The 13,957-nt window shown below is 34.0% G+C and overlaps 1 protein-coding gene across 7 annotated transcripts in view; it reads right to left on the bottom strand.

The window, feature by feature from the left end:
* The window catches only part of PCDH9 (protocadherin 9), a 912,415-nt gene that overhangs the window by 793,142 nt on the left and 105,316 nt on the right, over positions 1-13,957 (bottom strand). Inside the window, exon 3 of one of the 7 annotated variants that reach the window (XM_074387639.1) lies at positions 6,965-13,957. This exon is cut by the window's right edge and continues 88,929 nt beyond it. The exons of the other annotated variants lie outside the window; for them this stretch is intronic. The gene's annotated coding sequence lies outside the window, so the exon portion shown is untranslated. Of the gene's footprint in view, positions 1-6,964 lie in introns of those variants that run through there. 7 annotated transcript variants of the gene reach the window in all.

Raw genomic sequence — 13,957 nt, 5'->3', positions numbered from 1 at the left:
TTTCACTTTTTAAACTAATTAAGCCTCCTATGACACCACTGTCATTTATTTATAATAAAGTTATTAATTTCATATAATTAATAGTGTTATTACCCTGGCCTAGAGCTAATTTTAGAAAGTTCACACATAAGTTTAGATGCATTTCATTCATCTACTCATTAGTTACATCATGTCACTGTCCTCACCTTGCCAGTAAGCACATTCATGTTATACACATTTTTAATGGTGCTACTTGATATCAGAATAATGTCAGTTAGATTATACCTCTGTCATTTTCTTCACTACAATTCCAACTCTCATTAGAGCCAAGCTCCAACTTTCATGTGTGCTTCTGCTCAATACTCCTTACAATTCTATATTTACAAATATTTACAAATACTGTTATTAAGACTATTTACATCATCATCATTTTCTTTATCTCTATTATTAAACTTACTCTGAATATTTACTCTGCTAGGCAGGGCATTTGATACGTCATATGTATTTACCTTCAAAGCAGGTATATGACACAATTATTAGATTGTCATTTAATATGTGAAGAAACACATTTGTCCAAAAAAACATAGGTACTGTGTAGTACCTATGATCAGAAGCAGAACTCTTAACCTGAACAGTTACATTCTTAACCCTCCCTATACATTGCTCTATACATTGCTCTCTTTCACTCTCAGCTTCATAAATCTTGTACAGAAGAGATTCTCATTTGCACTGGGTCTGCTGTGCCTAATAGAGTATATTAACTAATTAAGGCACTATCAAAGAATTAAAAGAATATGTGAAGCTACAAACTTTACAAATTAAAAAAAAAAAAAACTATCATTTTCTTTTTCTCTCTCCCTCCCCCTTCCTGTCTCCCTGTCCTCCCTCTCTCCCACTTCCTCCCTCCTTCCTTCCTTCCTTTCTTCCTACCCTGCTTCCTTCTCAGCCTTCCTCCCTCCCTCCCTTCTCTCCTTCCTTCCTCCTTCCTCCTTCCCTTCTTCCCTCCCTCCTGCACTCCCTTCCTCTCTCCCTTCCTTCCTCCATCTTTCCCTCTCCTCCCTCTCTCCCTCCCTTCTTCCCTTTCCTTTCCCTTCCCTCCTTCCTTCCTTCCTTCCCTTCCTCCCACCTCCCTCCCTCCCTCCTTCCTTCCTTCCTTCCCTTCCTCCCACCTCCCTCCCTCCCTCCTTCCTCCCTTCCCTTCTTCCTCCCTCCGTCCCTCCCTCCCTCCCTTTCTTCCTTCCTTCCCCACTCCCTTCTTTTTTTTCTTCCTTGATATGGTCTCACTCTGTCACCCAGGCTGGAGTGCAGTTGAACAATCATAGCTCACCGTAGCCTTCATCTCCCCAGGTTCCAGTGATTCTCACATCTCTAATTCCCAAGTAGCTGAGACTACAGGTGTGTGTCACCATGTCTGGTTAATTTTTTGTTATTTTTTTTTGTAGAGATAAGAGTTTCTCCATGTTAGCCAGGCTGGTTTCATTTTTTTATCACTTGATTAAAATTCAAAAATGTATAAGGCTTCTGCAAGATAATATCATGTATGTATTTGGGCCTCCTTTTCATTTTCCTTGTAACTTTAGCCCAATCTCCGTATAATATTTGACTTTTCAGTTAAAGTCATGTCACTGACCTTGGTGGAATCTTACTTCCTACATTTTGATGCGAATTCCTTATTAACATTCTGCCTTTAGGTTGAAACTTTATTTAATTTCAAATTCAATATAATACACTACTGAGTTAAAAAGTATAGTGGGAGAGTAGATTAAATAAACTCATAGTCTTAATTAGATACATACAACTTTACTCAAAAAAAAAACCCACTCAAAATATTTACGACTATTTATCTTCTGCATTTACCCCTAGAAAAGAGCAAAGAAAAACACATTCATAATGCAGACGATTTCCAATGGTCCATGTCTTATAACCAACCACAACATTGTCAGCTATAAGAAATATTCCCCCCCAAATTGCAAGTGATATTCCTCCCATTATTAATATTTACTTTTTTTCCATATGGTAACAGAAAAAAACAACTTACATTAATTTGTTTATTGCCAAATCAGTTTTTTCTGTTCCAGTAACTGCCAAAACGTTGCCCATCAAACATCTGGATCACATTAAGAAAAGTAATCACTGAGGTAGGCAATAAAAGGTACTTCTTTTACCAGCAAGAGCTAACTAAAAGTCAAGGTGATCACTTTGGTGCATCACAGATAATAATACTGCATACAATATATGCCAAGCCTTATTTACTTACTTGTTTGACTCAAATTTAAGGACATTACATAGCTTCATTATAACTCAGCAGAAAAGTCTGAGTTCAGTCTGTCTAAATCAAAACAATTGGGGCCAGGCGCAGTGGCTCACGCCTGCAATCTCAACACTTTGGGAGGCCGAGGCAGGCAGATCGTGAGGTCAGGAGTTTGAGACCAGCCTGATCAACATGGTGATACCCCGTCTCTGCTAAAAATACAAAAATTAGCTGAGTATGGTGGCGTGTGCCTATAATCCCAGCTACTCAGGAGGCTGAAGCAAAAGAATCACTTGAACCTGGGAAGTGGATGGAGGTTGCAGTGAGCTGAGATTGCACCACTGCATTCCAGCCTGGCAGACAGAATGAGACTCTGTCTCAAAAAAAACAAAAACAAAAACAAAAACAAAAAACAATTGGTTAATTCAATATAAAAAAGGGTAGACAAAATCATTAATTGATTATATTGTAATTTATGATTCCCTGGACTGGAGTTCTGTTTTTCAACCTCTTTTTAAAATTTTTGTTCTAAGTAGCCTTTTAAGATATTTTTTTCTGAATTGTCAAATCCATGAAACATTAATACCACACAAAGTATATATCTGTTTATGTAATATATATAAATCTGTGCTTCATACATGTAAAGAGTAAGAATCTTTTAATCTTTCCCAGGAACTAATTTTAGCCTCTTTGGGGTTTATATATCTCCACTGAGACTATATGCAGTAGACAAAGCCCATAGTTTCAAATTGTGGAATAAAATATAAAATATTTTCACTTCTTTTCAATGAGGCATGTGCCAATTATATAGTTGAACGTAGTCTCAGGTTTTTTTTACAGAAAGAATTCTAAATAAATGGAATGAGGCTAATGAAGCAGAGCAGAGAAATATTTTTTTTTCAAACACTTTTAGAGCAAATGCTGTATACTCTATAAGGCAAAGTACTGCTGTGTGTAAAATTTCAATGATGTTTACAAATAAAGAGTTTGACATCAACTCCAGAACTCTGCCACAGTCCCCTATGCAAGAGTTCCTTCTGTGCATTCTAACTTTGTAAACTAAAATCTGTAAAAGATGAGGGGAGATAAATATAGAAAGTCAGTAACAAATGTGTCCCTGTATTAGAAAATAGATGAAAACGATGTGCTAGATGAAAACGAAAGGAGAATAATGCCTGGATTTTTTTTACTTTATATCTGATTAGACTGGCATTATGTAGAAATTGCCTTAGTTTTGATTATATTTTATATGGTAAAATTGTGAACGATTTTGACCGTTAGTTGGTGTCCTTACGCCCACCCATCTGTGTTAGCTCCTATTCATTGTTATCTCATTGTCTTTGTCAAGAATTTTATTGTTTTTGTTTTGTACAGATATAATTTAAACTAGAGAAAAATAATAATGCATAGCATGGGTTAATATCAACTAATTTGGATTGACTACATGCTGATCTCCCAATGCTATAGAATCCATTAACTATAGATAAATACTATTCTGTAATCTTAAGTCCATATGTTGTTTAGGAGTAGGATGTATCCGGTTGTCAGCATTGTTTAGTAATAATATTTGGATGTATAATTTGCATCTGGTTTTGATGAAGCCTGGATGGGATTTCAAGGCTAAAGCTGGTCACATACCTATGTGAATAGCACGCCTCGCACCTTGAGTCAACTCCGGGCTTCCTGATATAGGGATGCTTTGCATGTATGCTGGTGGTGACTGAAGAAAATGCATGTTATGTGCAACCCACCCAGGAGTGGAAGGATGAAAGTGCTTTCTGCCTGGTATCTCTGGATGTTTTTCAATGCAATCCTTCTACTGCAGCTGCTTTTCCATTTCTTTTTCTTAAATAAAGGTGTCCCACGAGAATAAAGTGATCCTTGTAGACTTTCCAGTAGTGGAACATTTACGGTGATTAACATGTGATTAATATAGTTAGTAATGCAAATAATTTCTATTCATAAAAATGCAAATAGTCTCCATTGAAGTGCAATTGATTGATTATCCCACTATAGATATTGACTAGCTTTGCCGGTTTTTCATCCATTTGTAAATTTATTTCGGCATTCCTTATCTGACTTTAAGATGTGGTATTTTGAATATTCCTTTGGACCAAATATAATATCTTATTGGCTTCTTCATTAATTCATGAATTAAATAAAATATTTGACAGGTTTTCATTATATATCAGGATAATAATAATATATCTTATATCTTCTTTCAAATTTTATCATTTATTAACTTAAATAAAGAATGGTAGCACAGCTTACTTCATTAGGACCAAATACACTAGTAAGATTTCCCAGTTTTGAATCCAGATGCCACTAGTTATGTGGCCTTGGCTAAGTTACTTACATCCTCCAAGTACGAATTTCATCAGCTGAAAAAAGGATTATTTAATATAAATTCCTTATATTTTAAAATCTATATGTCTTTGATCTCTATCAACTATATGGGAATATTATCAGCTCCTACCTCATGTGACTTCAAGATGAGTAAATGAGAAAATACAAGCAAACAACTTGCTGGATATGTTAACATTGATCACAATATTAACCAGAGAAAAGTCAATGAAAGCATTATATTATCTTCGGTCCTATAAATTACTTCAAATGACATCTCTCCATTTAAGAAATGTATTTTATAAGTAAGATTTAGAAAGGAGATCCTGACAAAATTTGATATAACTTCTGAAAATCAACTGATGATTTTAACTGCATCTTTGAAATGTTTATCCAGTCAGGGAAGAGGAGAAGGAGGCGGAGGGGGAGGAGGAGGAGGAGGAAGAGGAGGAAGAGGAGGAGGAAAAAGTTTAGGAGAATAAGTTGCAATATCTGCTAAATTAAGTACTAACTGTTTCCACTCTTAGAACCTGAGTAGGATAAATTATTACTGAATTCAACTCGGTTAAAAAAAAAAAAAACCTTATTGGCTTGAAGCTTATTCAATCTACCTACAAAACTACACACATGGGTGTGTAGTAACTAATATTTTCCCATTCTAAGCTGAACTAAGTGAAATCAGGCTAGCAATATTGGTAAAATCAAACCTATTACTCCTTTGTTTCATCCACCATCAAGATACTATTAAACCATTATGTCCAAGGTGAGGAAGATAAGTTGTTAATTCAAAATTCCATGCTCTTTCGAGCCCAATATACATACATTCCCCAAAGCAACAACAAATGCACCTTACAAATGCAATCAAGGTGTCAAACTCATTCTAGCAAATGTGTGTTGTCCACCCATTATTAATGTTGCCAATCAGGGAATTTCCATTTCCACATGATCTGAGCCAAATTTTATTCACAACTTTATATAATCACACTTTTACATTATCCATTGATAAAAAGAAAGAAACATGGAGTGGAAAAAGATGCACTTTAAGGATATACTCTTAGAACAGAACCAATCAAATAAAAAAAAAAAGAAAAGAAAAAAAGTGCCTTGACAAATTAGTGAAGAATTTATGATACTGACACTAATTGGTGGCAAATTTGACAGGTTATAGATAAGTGAATTGTTTCTGTTGAGGACCTATGCTGTAGATCCACTTTTCTATATTCCTTTCCATCCCAGTCACTGAAGATTCTGGTGAACTGGCCCAGATGAATTAAGCCATTGAAGGCGAGAGTAGGGAATTAATTGTGTTCTCTTGCATCTTTTCCTACTGCCAAAGAAAAGCATTATTGTCCTTGTTGAAGAATTCCCTTTCAGCCTTAAGGATCTCTGCCAACTTCATTGAGAAAGTCAAACTGCATATCCAAGTGGAAGTAAGGGAGGTTAACATCCAGCTTTGTTCTTGGGGGAGGGGGTTGTGATGAGTTCTAAACATAAACATCACTGAGCATCACATTTTATGTTGAAAGTGGCTTAATGAAAAATGAGAAACACGGAAATAAGAGAAAGGAAAAAGAGCAAAGTATACATTTGTAGCCTGAATAAGTTACACCAAATGCTATCTATAATGTTGTTTTATGTACCCACTCTATGAAATTATACTTGTTAAATCCATCAGGGCTCTGAATCACAGAAATTATATTATTACTTCAGATAAGAAGTAATAATATAAATGTCCACTTTCACAGATGAATAGATGGATTGGATTTTTAAAAAATCTCTTTCCTTAATATGACCTAATTACAGGTATAAATTTAAAAGGATTTTTAGTTATAAAAGTATCATATCTCAAATATAACTTATTTGAGGATTTGAAGATTTCCCACACAAAATGTGAGAAATATTCAATGAAAGCCTCCCTAAAAGGACATGTTAGCAAAATTTCCACAAGAAATATAGGCAAGTTGACTAAATAATAACAGATCAATTTTATGAAATTTTCAAAAAAGTATAACATCATTCCATAAATATAAAAATGACTTTAAATTTGCAACACTGAGTTTGTCTGAACTTAGTAAAATTTAGCAATCAAACTTGCAGTTATGCGTTCAGATGGGCAATGTTAAGTCACTTTAAGGTAGGAAAATATCCACTTTCATTTTAGGAACAAAAGTTGCATACTGTAGAAAATTCTACTGTGGATAGGTGACACAAGGATACACCCATTCAAATCCAACAGAGAGAATGCTATCTTAATTAGAGTAAATGTCTTAGCTTCTTGGCACTATTAGCAGAACTGAGTACAACTAGTCAGTACTTTTTTTCACTGTTCTAGTTTGATTTCATTTTCGTATACTTCCTGCAGTAAGAATAAATTGCATTTTGTTTGTCTGCGTTTGGGGGTATTTTTTTTTTTTTTTTGGTAGTAGTGTGGGCAAGTAACCCCAGAGAAAACCTCTAAAAACAGTGGATATGTATAGTAAAAACTGTGAAATGCATAAGCCAACAGTTTCATTTGGTAATAAATTCAATCATATGGCATAATTGCCATATGGCATAATGGATTTTGTTTGTTTATCTGTGCTAAATTAAACTGAGCTCCCAGCATTTCTTCTTTGTCTGTGGAAGATCTATTATAAACGTGACTTCCTGCAAGCCAAGCAAGGTGAAACATACAAATACACCTTTAAATTAACTTTTCAAGTGGTCATAGTTTTTTGCAAAGCAAGAAGCCAGAAAGTATGATAGTATTCAATGAAAGATTGGCCTGAACTCAAGATAAAAATTTAATCAAGATTCTAAATATCTGTATCTATGACACCGTAGCGCCTCCACACTACAACCTATTTATCCTAAATACCTTTTCCTAACAAGTAATTTTCTAGATGTCACCACAATTTACCAGGGTCAGCATCTAAATGTAGAACAAGTAACTTATTTAAATCAGTTTATTTGCTCAGAAAAAGCTATATGACCTGGCATGCATCATATGAGTATTAATTTAGTTGTGCTTGGGATTTAAAACAACTTCTCTGCAGTAGCAGGTGGTTTATAATAGTGAATTAAAGCTCAAACTGTGTAAGATCATGTTTAGAATATATCAAGTAAGAAACGGAATGTCCTTTCAGCCAGACCATAATGGATAGAAAAATAAAAGATTTTCATCCTAAAATCTATTATGGGCCTAAAGCCTTACAATGTTTAGAAGTTTTTTTTCTTTTTGGATTTGTTTCTTGATTTTATTGTTGTTGAAGATATTGTTATTATCAGCATTACTTAATCAGCTGAGTTTAGATCTTAACCACATTTAAATATATGATACATCTCTTTTCTATAAGCAGTCACCTATGAGAGATTATAACTATTGGGATCAACACATCCCCCTCCTCTTCATCATGAAAACTACCACTGCATTCATAAGTAAAGTGAGATTATTTTCATTTCAATTTTACTTTCTTTTAAAATTAAATATAAATATTAAATGTAACTTTCAAACAGATTATCTTAGACATTGTCTAATATAAGGCAAATGAATGTAGAATTTGCAACTCAGTAATAAACTAGCACAGAAAACAGCCATGAAAAAAAAATTTAGAGCCAAGTAGAGACAGAAAAGCTGTGCAATCAGGAAGCATGAGTGACTTACACAGGAAAATGACATACATTTGTTTTATGTTCTTTTCAGGATTGAAGAGTAGCCCTTAGACATAGGTATTGACTGGCCAGGTGATGTAATCTACCCTGAGAAATTGCCCATGTATTTTAGAATTGCTTAAGCACTTATTTGTTGTGGTTATTAAACAACTAGGACATGCTATGGTGGAGTGACTCAGACAGACATCCTTAGGACTTTAAAGAATCATGCAGGAATGGTTGGAAAAATACTGAGCCAGGTGGTCATGAGTAGGCTGGGCTGGTAACACTGGGTTTTAAGCATGTAAGTGGCTTTTGTTTAACATTATCAAATCTTCCATAATCTGCTTTTTACAGAAAATACATAAACATTTGAAGAAAACAAAGATAATATATTCATCTTACTCTAACTTTGTAACTTAATACACTACTTTTCAAATAACCTCTTACAGTCCCTAACAACAGAAAATATATTGAAATTTCTGAAGAATTTAAGATATTCTATTATTTCCCAAGACTATTTGTGTATATAATGTGTGAATTAAAAGCAAGCCTTTTAAATTCTGCTCCACATAACGCTCATGCCTTAAAAAATAATAAGAGTCTATGTTGATATCCTGAAAAAGGCTGATACATCCAGAAAAGGCATTTTTTTTTTGCATTATTGTTTTTCTCTGGGTCTACAAGTAATTTATAATCAAATGTTCTATGTGTGCAGGCCACCCTTGTGGATGCAGGTACTGTCCATTATGATAGACGTGAATCTTCACTAGTTCTCATGGCTAACCTCTGGAATTAGGGATTGGAAATCAGTGTTTAATTCCTTTTTCTGCCACCAACAACTTTGGTTTACCTACCCAACCCTTGCTTCTTTACTTATTTCTTTCTCCTTTTTGTGCCACCCAATTTTACAGATCCAGTTTAAAGTACTACATTTTCTATAATTACCCCTAATTCTTCCTTGTCACAACCAATCAGTTGCTCTATTATTGCCTACATATACTTTACTCATACTTCAATCAGATTCTATCAGTTGTTTAGTCACAGAAAAACTTCATGCAATATGACAAAAATTAGGTTTTAATATTTGAATATACAATGTCAATTAGGTACTCTTTAAATACTTGCTAAAATAAATTGATAATTTATTTGATGCACTCTTTCTCATTGAATCTCATGCAATAATTTACCATTTTTTAATTACTTTTTCATATATCATGAGGCAAAACATGTTGATTTTGCAATAAGGAGCTATATATGTTTTTAAATATCAGAAAAATAACTTGCTTTCAGGAAATCACTTGGCCCACTATAGAGGAAAAAAAAATCCTTAAAATATTTTTCTATTGAGAAGAAACATTCCATTGTTAACATAATCTACTTATTAATCTATTTAACAACTACTGACTTCCTACTGTATACTAGGTAAGATTCTGAAGACACTAATTAATGACGAAGTTAGTCAAATGATTCAGTATAGAAAAGTGGAACAGACGTATACACGAAGAGCTAGTAAGATAATCTTCATCTTTTTCTGGCTGTTTCTTAATATAAATATTGACTTTTTAAAAAATTTGGAATTCTGAGAGTGAAAGTGTATTATAAATTTTGCAATCATGATTTATTTTGGTCGTAACTATCATCTGGGACATGCAAGCTCCTATCCTTGATTCTTCTAGAAGATCCAACTATTTGCCCCACAAGCAGACAGTGAGTATGAGCTGTCATTTTAAAATGCGTTGAACCTGCAGGTCTGGTGAGTTACTGTATGGGGATTGGGGAAATCTGTTCTGTGTTCTGCCAGAGAATTACAACATATTGCTGCCTGGAGCAATGTTAACTTTTAATGTCTTTGTTGTGGTATCTTTGTTATTTTTTCCCCCATCTTACAGAATAATTACAGTGTTTTTCCTTGCCCTTTCCACATTACTTTGTATCACACTTACTAATCTTTTTTACATATTATCAGGAATCTCAAGAGAATGCTGCTTAAAGCTATGCCCTTTCAGAATTGTTGGCTAGAAACAGTACTTGTATAAAAGCAATAAATATAATTTTCTTGATGCAAGAGCATATGAAATGCCTATGTTTATTAAAAAAATCTTATTGTTTTAAAGTTTAGAAAGTGGTCTGTATTTGGTGGTGCAAAAGATTGGGCACTCTCTGAGTTTTGTTATTAAATAAGTATATATAATCATATAGAAGTCACATAACTATCCTGTGCCTTGATTTCTTCACCTAGCTCTAGATTTTTGTTTTGTTGTTGTTTAAAATGGTATCCTGGATTATGATGAATACACTCTAAACACATTGTTTTAGAGCTCTACACGTATTTATTTTAAAATGACCAAGTTAAATAGTCCTTTTCCCAACTCTTGTTAATTGATCCAGATTGAGATGTTTTCTTTCTTTTTGTCCTTATTTATGAATAACTGACTTAGAGATGTGACAATTTCAACTTCAATAAAGAAAATTAGTGTCTACACACACACAAAAATGGCACTTAATAGTAAGCTCTAAGCATTCTTCATCACATGGTAGAGATGCCCAAGAAAGGGAAGAATATCTTTTGAATGCCTATGCCTAGCCATGACTGAATATAAATCTTTCACTGTAATTTACACAATTATTTTGAATCCTAACTTTTCATTTTTAAATACCAAATAATAAGGAATCTATAGTTTAAAGAGTATGACATGCTCTTTTTTGGCATGTTATACATATTTTTTAATTCAAAAACCTCATGAAGCATGTGTTATCTCCATTTTGCAGATGAGAAAGTTAAGGCTCAGTGTGAACTAACATGTAGAAAGCAAATAATCATTTTTAGCTCAGTGCAACTTTATCACACCTAAAAGTTTTCCGGGGAAATAAGTCAAATAATATTGCTTTAAATTAGTAGTTTCCCCATGATATTTACTCTATTTCTTGGAGAAACAATTCTGTCATTATTTTTGTTAGTGACACAAACATTGAAAATAGTCCTACTATAGATTTAATCAAAATGAATGTGCAGATTTCCTGTTTTAGGCATTCATTCCTTCATTCCTTAATATGTTAACATAATCATTTTTAAATTTGTTTGATTCTTCCCTTCAAACATGGAAGAACAAAATCTACTAAACTTTCCAGGCATGTTATAGCAAATGCTCTTTTTCTACCCATCTTTATGTTATTAACTGATTTACAAAAAGTAAGTTTCCAGGGGGAGAAATCAAATAAATTCAGATTGTCAAGGATTGCTGCTTTCAAATTGACTTATGTGGTAGCATATTTCCTATAAAAAATGCTGTGAAATATAAACACCTAGCGCTCCTTCCTTTCCTGCACCAGTCTATCCCCAGTTAGTGAGAATCAAGACTTGGCTGTGCTCCAACCCAGCGACTCTATTCACATATTTAATGCAAAGAAAGATGCTCTCCTTCCTTTATAAAAATACACCTGATTGGAGAGAAAAGCTTCTGTTGCTTATGTTTTTATCTCCTTCATTTTAAACACTAGCTGAAGCCTTTGATTTTATTTTACTCAGATACATGTCTTACTATAGTAATTTTATGATACTCATCATTGGTTAGTTTGATTATTAAACAATGAAAGTAGGATTAGAAGAGAATTCGCCCTACAACTAAACTTAAATGAATTTGCTATTTCATTTCTACCTAAACATACATAATTTCTTATCTAAACATAAATTTCATTCTTATTTAATCTAAACAAGATATAAAATATTAAAGAACAAACTAGTTCTGAATATTAAAAAGAAATTAAAAGTTGCCAAGGAATAATGAAAAAAAAGTTTACTTCTGTAATTTCCCTTTGTAAAACACCTTGTCATAGTAGATAATAGAAAGTCTGTTATTTGCATGTATATATATATATTAATATAGAAATTATTTCCAACTAATTAGTGAGATGACACTTGGTATTAAAGAACCTTACCAAACAGTATCTTAATTCACAAAATATGCTTCATCTGAAGAGTTAAAGGAAAAATTAACAAAAATGCTTGCTATTTTGCCTAGCCATGACTGAATATGAATCTTTCATTGTAATTTATACAATTATTTTGAATAACAACTTTTTGTTTGTTTTAAAATACTAAACAATAGGGAATCCATCATTTCAAAAAGTAAAATGAAGCCAGGCACTGTGGCTCTCACCTGTAATCCCAGCACTTGGTGAGGCGAGGTGGGTGGATCATGAAGTCAGGAGATCGAGATCATCCTGGCCAACACAGTGAAACCCTGTCCCTACTAAAAATACAAAGAATTAGCCAGGCATGGTGGTGGGTGACTGTAGTACCAACTTCTCAGGAGGCTGAGGCAGGAGAATCACTTGAACTGGGGAGGCGGAGGTTGCAGTGAGCCGAGATCATACCATTACACTCCAGCCTGGCAACAGAGTGAGACTCCGTCTCAAAACAACAACAAAAAAATTAAAATAAATGCGCTCTTAAGCTACTAAACATTTTCAAAGGGCTATCACAGGTAGTACTCCATACTGCTATCAACTGGGGATAAGAAAGACCAATCTGAGTTTTAAGCACGCTCACTCAGATCTTTGCCATTCATGAAAAATAAATAAAAAGATGAAAACCCTATGCTCAACTGGAAAAATTATTAGTGAGAGTGTCTCAGATGTAGTAGACATCTATATTTATTTGAAGAATTTAATATACATTTAGTGAATACCCAACATGTATGCAGGAATATTACACATAATATTACATGTAATAAAAATAAATAAATAACCTATTCTCTTTCCTCAAGCATCTTACAGTGTTGTGGAGTAGAAATGCATGTTAACTTTGTAACTAGGTAGAAGGGCCTATGGGGCTTCTTAATCAATTCCTTGCTGTAAAACAATAAACATGTTGTTGGCTGCCCAGTATTAATTTATGACAGACTCAAAGCACTTTTCAGGCAACATTATTCTTTATTAAATTTCATAATAAACTATTAGCATATCATCCTACCTTCTTCTTACGGCATTATTTGTTGATGTAGATCATTGACCTCACAAGACAATAATTTTCATTTGTCTTAACTAAAGTTTTGGAGGAAGAGGAGAGAGGAAAAACAAAGGGTTTCTTGTTTTGAAATATACAATGAGTCAGGAGTGAGAACAGAAGGAGATTTTGGATTCTCTTTGATTTTACATCTCTCCCCAACATTTACCCATGGTTACTGCTGTCTAGAGTAAATTCTCAAAAACCTGGGAGAGGAATAAATTATTCAGGAAGCCTTATCCCTGTGGGGCTAGAACCATTTAACTGGTGTTGAGAAAGAGGTTTCTGTGTTCCTTTTGCTTGATTCATTTGTGTTAATGACAAGAATGTATTTAGTTTCACCTCATTGGATTTTTACTAATTTAGCTGCTCCCAAGATCCATAGGTCCTGTTATACCTTTCTAAATTAACTTAGGCGACTGACTTTTTAAGTTAACATAGCTTGTGACAAGCCTGGAACTAGAACTCAGGTTGTGCAAAAGTAGTAGGAAGATCTTGGGCTTGGAGTCAGTGCAGAGAGAAAAAGCCTGGCTCTTCAACTCATGAAACCTCCAACCTTGGGCAAGTCTTTGAGCCCAGTTTCCTTACATATGAAGTTGGGAATGCTCAGAGATGTATGAAAATGTCATGCAATAATAGATGTAAAGTGTATCTGTCTGAAACCCGGCTTTCCTTCCTAGGACCCCAGAGGAATGTGAATTTTGACCTGTGGCGTCATATGTTACATCTCTGTTGTGACATGGCAG

Source organism: Saimiri boliviensis, chromosome 16, assembly GCF_048565385.1.
Source record: "Saimiri boliviensis isolate mSaiBol1 chromosome 16, mSaiBol1.pri, whole genome shotgun sequence".
Classification (NCBI taxonomy): Eukaryota; Metazoa; Chordata; class Mammalia; order Primates; family Cebidae; genus Saimiri; species Saimiri boliviensis.
Note: the sequence above shows the minus strand (reverse complement) of the source record. Positions and strands in the feature narration are given on the sequence as shown.